Source organism: Falco biarmicus, chromosome 3 (assembly GCF_023638135.1).
Source record: "Falco biarmicus isolate bFalBia1 chromosome 3, bFalBia1.pri, whole genome shotgun sequence".
NCBI lineage: Eukaryota > Metazoa > Chordata > Aves > Falconiformes > Falconidae > Falco > Falco biarmicus.
The window spans coordinates 41,835,957-41,846,668 of record NC_079290.1 but is presented as its reverse complement, the minus strand read 5'-3'; positions in this window follow the sequence as shown (position 1 = coordinate 41,846,668).

Below are 10,712 nucleotides of genomic sequence, written 5' to 3'. Positions count from 1 at the left end.
AGAAGGGAGAGGGGAGGTCCATTGTAGAAGGGGGGGGCGGGGAGGAAGGTAGAGGGGAGGTCCATTGTAGAAGAATGAAGCTGGGCTAATTATCATTGATAATATACAGCTGCGGGCTGGCTTCAGGGGCTGCGGGTTGGTCCATGTAGATAAGGGGCAGGTGTGGCTGGTTCTGTTAAGTGGTTGAAAGCCAATGAAGAGGGAGCAGCTGAGGAAGAAGCAGGAGGAGATCACACACCCTGGATGAGGTGAGGTGAGGAGAGGAGAAGGCAGTAGAGGGACTGGAGTGAAGAGTATGCTGGTGTGAGATGGTAAAAGACCTTGTTGCAGTTTGAAAGTCTGGAGAGTGCTGCGACAGTCCATGGGGGAAGAGGAAGAGAGGATAGCCCATTTCAGAAAGGGCAAGCTCTTAATTCATCTCGGTCATTTCACTGAGCCATCCCTGAGATAATATGTGTAATTCAGTTGGCAGGCAGTAACCCATTAAACTTCAGTAACTGCATTGCAGTTGAACTAGTATGTGAACCAATAACTGCATTTTGTAAGCCTTACACACCATGTCATGTGTATGGCACCCCAGTGCCGCGTCCTGCACTTGGGTCACACCAACCCCACGCAGCGCTACAGGCTGGGGCAGAGCGGCTGGGAAGCTGCCCAGAGGAAAAGGACCTGGGGGTGCTGGTCAACAGCCGGCTGAACGTGAGCCAGCAGTGTGCCCAGGTGGCCAAGTACCAGAGTATCCAGAGCCTGAAAGGAAGGAGACAAGGCACACAAGAGGTCCCTCCTGGTCACAACACCTAGTGTGAGCTCACCATGCTGGCCAAGGTCGGGGTCATTAGCAGCAGTACTAAAGGACACTCAGACTGGAACCAAAGATGGGGAAGGGTTAATGGGGTCCATCATTCCACCGGAGTCTTTAACTGCTAGGGCAATTTCTTTTGCAGCTGAGAGATGTCCCAAGAGTCTGCCCCTAAGTGGCACAGACCTCCATGCCCAGCTCTGAAGGGCCACCATTCGTACAGGTTCATTCATGCTGTATCCCTGGAGGTATTTAAAAGACACGTAGATGTAGCGCTTAGGGACATGGTTTAGTGGTGGACTTGACAGTGTTAATGGTTGGACTCAATGATCTTAAAGGTCTTTTCCAACCTAAATGATTCTATGATTCTGTGGTTTATACATCAGCTTTAGGATCTTGTTCTGTGACCAGGATTCCTAGCCATTATTGTATAAACCCAACAGTAATTTTCATGAGATGGCAGAATAACAGTAAATATCACAAAAGCATTCTCCAATCTTCAATCCCATGGGGATATATAAGGGTACAGCATTCCCAGCCTTCGCAGCAGTTGCAAACAGTACAGCCTGCAAACGGGTACAATTCCAGCTCTTCTCACAGTGGCAAACCTATCAAGAGACAAAATTGGCTGTAGGGCTCGGTGAAGATGTTTGTTTTAGGAAGTTACTTCAGCTGACTACAGCTGCCAAAATGCCTGACTTCCCTGCTTTTGGCTCTGAATACTTAAATAAGAGGTTAGCTGAGCAAAGAGAGTATTTCTAGTCTGCAGTGGGTATGAGAATCCAGTGCTAAGTGATGAATGGGAAATCAATATCACTCTCTTCACAAGTTGATTACAGAAGGTGTCACAATGGTACCCAAGTTCACAATAAAACATAAACGTGTAAGACTTATTATGCAAACTTCCTTATTTTAAATTTTACAGTAGTAAATTTATATGGTATTCCTCAAGCACAAAGCAATCGGTGTTGCAGAACAGTCTGTTTATGGCTGCAACTGCAAAAGAACATAGTTCCCATTTAGCTAGATTAAGGACATGGGCTGTCATTCTACTTTTGATTTATTTGTTTTAGTGAAAGACAGGCTCTTCATCTTACCAGTTCCCAAGTTCCCAGCTGACAAACTCCTTCCCACCTGGACTGCCCACTCTGTGGTGGTGAGTGCTTGCATAGCACTCTTGGCTGCTATTCTTTGAGAGCCATAACCTCCTGGCAGAGAGATGGTAACCATCAGCAGAGGGGAAGAACAGTACCTTAACTCATGTTGGCTTGGTCTTGTGAGCTGTTTCAGTTTCAGAAAGGAAGGTAACAGAGCTACAAAGGTGCCATCTTTTTAAGGTCAGACTTCAGTTGTGATGGATTTGGGGCTTTACATGTCCTCACTAGTCCAGGTTACTGCTGACACCCAACAAGGTGCCTCAGCCTGGTCTATTCCAGGCCACGAGGAGAGAGAACTTGGCTGAAGTGTGGTGTGAGTTGATGGCTCTGCTTTTCCTTCAGTGTTCCACATTTCCAGCCAGGTTTTCCACTTGATGCTATGCCACAAATGCAATAAATCAACACACTTGTCCTCCTTCCCCTTTTCCCTCACACTGCTGCCATTTTTGGGCAACATCTGCTCTTCATTCCCAGCCCCATATTAATAAAGCAGTAAGCAAAACAGGATGTGCATTAGGAGGCTAATGGGCTTTAGGTCTTCCCAGAGCGTGAGCACTGGGAAACATAAAGCGAAAGGACAAGTAACTTCACTCCTCAGGGACCCTCACCAAGTTAGCATCCTAATGAACTCCCGGGGGCAACTCACTGCTGGGAGAGAGCAGCTCATTATTTTTATTTGGGAGTCAGAGAGAGCACTTATAACAGCAGATCCTAAACTAAAGAGCTCATTTAGTACAAGAAATGAGGTTAACCACAATCAGATACTGTTCAGATAAATCCACCTTAATGTTGGTCGGTCTCCAGAGAAGAGCTAGTTACAGTTTCATGAATGAAATAAACCATGAATGCCAGGGAGGTGCAAAGCAACAGGGGAAAGGAGGAAAAGAGAAAGATAGACTCGGAAACAATGGTTGAACTTAGGGGCAACAGCTATCAGCATTAATGATGTCAGAGAAGAAAGGGCTACCTTTTCACACTGAGGTCATTCTTCCACATTATAGTCTGCGCTGTGCCATGCCCTCCCATCCAGGGAGCAGCCCCACGATCTGCAGCGGGGCCAGGGCAGTGGGAGCGACAGGTTCAGTTGGCTGTCCGGTGATCATCGGGCACGGAGCGGAGTGAGCTGGGCTCGCATCAGTCCAGGGGGGCCAGTCAGAAGCAGCAGGTGGTAAGGCTACCTGCAAAGGGTAGCACAGGGAAGGCTCTGACATGCTTTGTCCATTGCAGGGCTGAATCTGGCACCCTGCCTAGAAACATAGGCTACAATTTGAGTGCCTAGTAGCAGGGTAAAGCCCCTGACACCTATATTAGGCATAGTGATGGTTCTGTAGGGCTTACTCTTTTATTCTAGAAGATGCCAAGTCTCAGGAGGTAAGTTATAGTGAATCTACTTGGGATAATCTTAACAGTGTGTTCAAAATTAGACTTTCCTTCTCAAGCAAAAGCCCAGTGTTTAAGTGTGTTTGTCTGAAAAAGCTAGTTCAGCATCTTAAAAATGGGACTGACTCTCAGTTATTTATGTCTGTCTTCTGTGTAAGTACACACAGAAAAACTCTTCATTTCAAAAAATAAATTTAGGTGTAAAAAGTCCCAGGGTTTTTTATACATAAGGAGTATAAAGAATAAAATAAAAGTTTTAAAAAACTAGAAGAGAAAGCATGGAAGAAACAAGGAGAAACTAAAGCATGTTTTCTTCTGCTACATACCATTAACCTCTGGAGGTCATATTGATAAATGTTAAGTGACATACGAGGAGTAGGGGCTCTAATTCCCAATCCTGCAACATGTCAGACTGTGCTAAGAATTTGTCTAGTGGGGTGGAGGGAAGGGGGAGGATACAGGAAGCTTTCAGAGTCAGCACAGGACCTCCGTATGGGCAGTCTCTCAAGTCAAGAGGAGAGCCGTGAGGGCTTCCTCCATCCCTGTGCTGAGGAGCAGGCCCTTGTCACCACTCTGGAGCTGGACTAGAGCCCCTCACTCGAGCACCGCAGTGTGCCAAGACTCTGGGCAGCTCTAAGCCACAGCTCATCCTGCAGCACAGTGCTGGAAGCACTGCACTCTAGCCTGGAGCAAGGAATATCTAAAAGCAGATCATCCACCAGCTAATCATCAAAGATGCCTTTTTCCCCAAGTTATTTACAGGTAAGATGTACCAGATTATTAAAACAGCAGGATACTTTGTTAGAAATGTATAGAGGACTGTGGTAGCCTAGCAGCAATAAAATGAGATACCGTATATGCCTTGAATGCAAAGGCACATTTAGTGCCTATAATTGTTTCCTAAGATCTATAACTCTGGTTTTAAGCCTGTTTTTTTCCTACTGCCACAGTGGTATCGGGCATTAAGGAGACATGGTATACTCATACAGTCTACATGGGAGAGGAGGACAGGATTTGTGTTGTGCCTTTCTGTGCCATTTCATTCTTTCTGTTCACATTTTTTCCCTGAAAGTCCCAGTTCCTCTACTACTTCCTGCTTTTAAAATGATACAAGTATTCTTCTGAAACTGGGGAAGCATCGTTTGAACCCAGGATCAAAGCTATGAACAAAGACTAAACCAAATTTCCGTCTCTCTCATTCACAGACCTCGTTTCTCAGCATCTGCTGCTTTGTTTCAATGTCACCTTTCAGCAGCCTTTTGGCAAGAGATCTGTATTCATGTATAAGCTAATGCATTTATATTTGATTAATATACGCAGTATGACCTTAACCATCCTTAAACATTATTCTCCCCTCTACACTTATATGCCTTTAAGTGTGCTAGTTTTAAATGTTGTGACAAACTCAAAATACTTTGACATAACAGTTTGAATCGGTTTAAATTCTTTGCCTATATCCAAATTCAAAATTCCGTATTAAAATAGAACATTTGCTCATTTTTTTTTCCCCCACCTGATCAGTAGTTTCTCTCAGGGGAAACACACTGGCCAAATCACAAAATACCAGCGCCACAATAGAAGAAACATGGAAGAATGCCACCAAGTAAAAATATCCTCTCCGAAAGTCAGTACACAGGAATATAAAAATGTCTGGGAACTCCTGGGTCATCATCCCCCAATCCCAGTTACCATAATGTGATAGACTTTCAGTCTACTGTGGGCCACAGTGTGACCCGATCACAAATTTCACTAACGGCAAAGTGTAGGGGGTTTAGTACAAAACACCAAAACCCCACAAAATATACAATGCACCATTAAACAGAGAGCAAGAAAAAAACCAATTACATAGCCAGCTTCTAAGTAAATCTGCTCTGTGTCTAGAGGTAGACACATTAAATGCATCTTTCTGGACCATGCCAGTGTCTGAATTGGTGCTCCAAAGTGGCATCCCAGCCAGTCATCTCAGATGGGGGTCAGCAATGTGCCACCTAGAATCAACCCATGTGCCTTCACACAAAGGGAAAGAGCATTTGTCCAGGGAAAGTGCATGTCATTCAGATCCTTTAAATAAAATCATAAGCAAGTTTAACTAGTGAGTATCAGTAGAGTAAATGAACATTGATGAATATAGAGAAAGGTAGCACAAAACAAGAATAACACAAGAAGGAGTGATGAGAATAGACTCTCGTGAAACACATTGCCATCTAAAATGTGGTTTAATATAATCAGTTCAATAAATCTGAGAATATTAAAAACGTTCTTCAATTGCCAGTACAGGTTAGCTTACTCCTGTTTCAGTAGATCTGAAAAGGGAGAAAATTGCTGAGATGAGGTGAATTATGCTCTGAGATAAGTCCGTAAGACTTCTACTTTGTACCTCTGGAGTGGTAAAGCCATTTCAAAGCCTTGGGGCTACTGTACATCTCCGGCACTTAAACCAAATTCTCTACCTAGAATATGAAAACCAGAAAGGAATGTAGTGAGCTATTTACAATTATCTGGGCTGAAGCAATACAGTGTAAAAAGCAGAGATACAAAAAAGTAGGCAGGAGAGCAGCTGGTAAACACGCACCAATGTTTAAAGCAGATTTAGGCCAGATATGAGATTTTTGTTGGGTTTTGTTGGGTTTTAGGAAGAATATTTTGCCCAGAAAGGCACATTTTACAGCCTTAGGGTACCTATTCAAATAAAACTGGCAGGTCTTGTAGAGGAATGCAGGAAAAAATTATCCTGAAGTTATGTATTTATTATTATAAGGCTGAAAAAAGAACCAAAGGAAATGCTCTAAGAGGAACCATATGCTGAAACATTATTAACCTTTTATCCTTGAAAACATGTTTTTTACTGTGGGCACTCCAAAGGCTTATTTCAGCAAGCAGTAGCCTCTGCAGCTGCTGACCCAAGAAAGCTTTCAGGCATGGCAGGCATGGAGCCTTATATATGAAATCCAATGATAAATTTAAGCTATTTCAGCCTCCCATTCTGTGCTGAAAACTACCCTGATATTGCCCTGAGCTCTAATCTCTGTGGCCCAAATTCTCATCTGAGTTATAGGACAAAGCAATTCTCCTGGGTTCGGGAAAATGCCATTGGGTTTGTTCTACCCATAGGACTGAGATGACAGAGGATGAACACTGACTAATCCAGTATTCATCATTTGGGCAGGGGCTGGGGAAACCTACTGCACTGGAGCTGAAGTGAGAGGCAGCAGAGAGATGCAATGACCATTGACCTGATGGGTCCTGCACACAGTGGGTTTGGACCCTCTAGTGTTTCCTGAGTGTCACCAGAGATAGGTGGAGATATGTTGGACTGAGAGGATACCTTCTCAAAGGTGAAAAAGCAAGCTACCCCCCTTTTTTTCTCCAATGAATTTGCTGCCCTCCGTCTCTTGTTGCATGCTCTACTGCTGCCTCCAGATGTGATCCAGCTGCCTCATTGCTGTTAAGAAGAGGAAGGTGACTATTGAAGAGCTTCTTTAAATGATAATATTCTGTATCAGCTAAGCTAAGTCACCTGTCTGTGCAGCTCTTCAGCTTAGGGTCACAGATAATTGTAAGATACTTATTGTTGTGACATTTGGGGGGAAGGCCTATTCTCATTTTACCTTTAGTTAGCAGGTTAAATCATAGCAGGAAGATGGGACATTTTAATCAGAAACACTGGCTAGAATAGAGAGCAGTATTGCCAAAAGTGGAATTGCAAGAGGGGCTGAGGCACTGCAGTTCCTTCCTCTGCAAATGCAGTTTCCACTCCACTGTGGAGGGAGGAGGCTTTATCCGCTCCCTTCCTCCATTCACCCCAGCTAGCAGCATGGTCCTGGCCTGCACACTAAGTAAATTTCATTTTGTCTGTTATATTTGTGACCAATAAAACAACTTGCAAAAAAGTTAGGGATTGAGCAGTAAAGGCTGTTGACTCAAGTGTGCCCCAGAGCACTGGTCCACTCAGCCAAAGCCAGACACTATAGCCCTCCTTTCACCCAGATGATAATCTTCTATTTTCTTATTTAAAAAATTCTTTGTATTAATTGTTACATTATTATTAGACATTTGTAGGGACTGTTAAGACCTGGGTGTTGTGCAGTGCTCAAGGACACACTGCAGAGTGTGACCTCAAGGATCTCACGGTAGGCTTTAAGTCACGTAGGACATCGCTGGGACTTCTGCTCCTGTTTTCAGCAGGGGCAAACACTGCCCCTTTATTTGCCCCATCTTACTGCCTTTACTACTCCTCAGAAACCCTTCTGGTCCACAGGGACAGAGCTTGTGTTTGTACAAGAAATGCTGCAGTGCATTAACCTTCATTATGCAACATTACCTGTGGTGAATGGAAATAAATTATTTTTACATATAAAATAGTGATGTAAAATTAATCCTAAAAAGCGTTAAAAGGAAATCCTGCCTAGAATGATGCTTCTAAATCAGATTTTCACTCTGATGTTTTTTAGTCTGTCATTGTTGCCCCTGCAGCTATTATTTTGTCTTTCATGCCATGACATTGCTGGATCTGGAATGTCAGAAAATGGGCTTCCTATCCATCACCTAAAGGAAGAGTTGCTCCCAGCATAAGGCCAAGACAATGTAAGTAAAGCTTCAAGGGCACTGTTAGTGGGCTTCTCTAAGTATTAAAAATCTTGTTTAGAAGTACAAATATTACTCAACAAAGTGAAGAAGAGCAGTAAAAACTATTATTACTTATGTGCACACATGCGTGCACACAGGCACATGCACAGAGACTATACTCATACTAGTAATAAATAAAGGGAAATAGTTGAACTGAAGACTGAAAGAAAGGTCTGAATTCAATGGAGCTGTATAAAAACAGTGGATAAGGTCATCCAAACTGCAGTAGAACCACTGGAGAAGGTGATCCCAGCTGCAGTAGACATTTCAGCTGTCTCCTTATACGGTGCCTCGTGTAGCTCTTTTTACTGCTCATCGTATAAGCAGAAATTCCCACTGACATGCATTGGTTTGTGTTCTGTGAATTAATAGATGGGGGCAGTGCTGAGTGCAGCAAGGGCTTGGGTTTTTTAAGTGTTAACTACACTCAAGAGATGATATGCTGTCCAAAGTCAAAGAGTAAAACCTTGGCCCCACAAAAGTCAATGGTAAAATTTCCATTGCCAGGCACTTATTCTTGAGGTTATTGCCATCTTCAACCCATTTATTGTCTTCCGAGAAATAAAGAACCAACATGCATCTGAAACCTCCTTAGGAGCATCTTCGACTCTCTATCTGTGGGATCCTGAATACCTGGAGAAAAAAATATATGGCCCAGTCTTCTCAAAGGAGAACAGGCTGGAGAACTGGGAGTGCCAGTCCTGTCTTCTCAAATATGACTTCTAGTTAGTGCCTCTGAAGAAGTTAGTGCCAGCAAAGAACTTAGCCCAACGGTCTCAAACCATCAGTCCCCCTCAAACATGGCACTGCCTCACTCTTCCCCACTGGCGAGGGCCAGGGCGCAGGGTGCCGATGCCAAAGCGTATGTGCTAACCACCCCTCGAGGTGCCTGTCCCTGGCAGCAGGTCCTATGGAGAGGGACAAGCAGTGGCAGACAGCCCTCCTTGGGAGATGTGTTTTTCAGTAGGGCCCTGTTAAAAGCGACCCTGTGCTGAGAAGTTTGATGCCCCTGCCCCCCTGCCAGCCTTGGGTCAGCAGTTTTCAGCAACACATATATGATTTGAACAGGAAGAGAGGTATGGCTCCCAGAAGGATAGCTTGACAGCAAAAAGCCAAAATTACCTTTGAAATTTAAACTGTTTAAAGATGGTAGAAGTTAGGTTTTTATGCAGGGGTTGTAGACTAAGAAATCATGTTGTCCAGCAGTCCATGAAAAGATGAAATCCTTAAATTCAGCAGTATTTTGAAATGTTTAGTGTAGTTCAAATATATAAGGTAGAAAAGTTATCTCTCTTCATGTAGACAGCAAAAAGCCATTCACACTCAGATACCTGAGGGAAGAAGTTTTGCATGTTGGGTCTTCAGACAATTCAAACTAGTCTTCAGGTGCAAATGAATTGCTCTGACTGCCACTCTCTCAAGCTCCTCTGCCATCATTTACAATTTGTCATGTCTTCTTGCATGTTTCCTACTTTCCTACTTTTCAGCCATAAAAAGGGAAGATGAGAGAAGTCCCCAGCTTTCAAATACTCCTTCTTGGAAGACCAAGAACAATTTTGAAGCAGAGCACGTGATAATATGCCCATTGTTCACAATCTAAATGAAAATGTGCAGCATCAGCTTTTAAATGTCAAGGTCATTTGTGGTATTTCTATTTTGAGTAAAATGGCTCCTGCTGTTTCCATGGTTTCACCTGAAATATGTACTGAGCCTCATTGTTAAAAACCTTGAAACCCAACCATTCTAATAAAAAAATAGACATCCTTTTTTGTAGGTAGTTAACTCGAATTTAAATACTAAGTGGTCTGCATTTACCCTGGATGGGTTTATGGATCTCTACATTGTATTTGTGAACAAAAGCAGATGTTTGGATTATCCAGTTTACCCTTCTTTTTGGCATATTGGACAATTACAGCTTTAATTATTTCTACAGCATAGGTTGTGTCTGCAGTAGAAAGATCAGCTTTATTGTTCACCACACATAAGGAAATATCAGCTTTATTAAAATAAACTATTGAGAAAACATAGTAGCTCACAGTCATAATGAAAATGCAAAAGAAACACAATATTCTTTAGGAATTTTAAAAGGTTAGTATTGCTTCAGCTTGTGTTCTGTAGTTCACATGAAACTGTGGAAATATTAACAGTTATTAGAACTGCTAAATTTACCAGGGCAAAATAGTAATTTTCCCATGATTGCTGTTACTACTTAATAACTATTAATCAGAAACAGAATGCTGGAAGGAGATTGAAGAATGACTCAGAATAAGGCAAGGAATAGTTTAATGAATATTAAAACCTCAAAATGCAAAATTAAAACTGTGGATGCTGAAAGACAGAAGATTTCCATATTAAGGCCTTCAGCACTGTTCATGTTAAGTTGCCAGTTTCAGTATAATCATCTTTGCAATATTACTGGCATAAACTGTCTTTTGTCACCAAAATGAGGTTACAGTGATGTAGCTTCACTGATTTAGATAAGATTGGAGCAGATACCGCCTAGCGAGGAATTCTGTTCTCTTATTAAATGGACACCTTTATAGCCCACTTTTAAGCAGAATATAGAATATAATCAAGTGTTGAACCAGGTCATTACTTAAATTTGTCTGCCTTCTTCTTTCTTTCTTTCTTTCTTTCTTTCTTTCTTTCTTTCTTTCTTTCTTTCTTTCTTTCTTTTGAAACATATCTGTTAGTAGACTGTCAATCAGCTGAAGCTCACATCATTCACAGGACATTAGTCTCAGGTATTT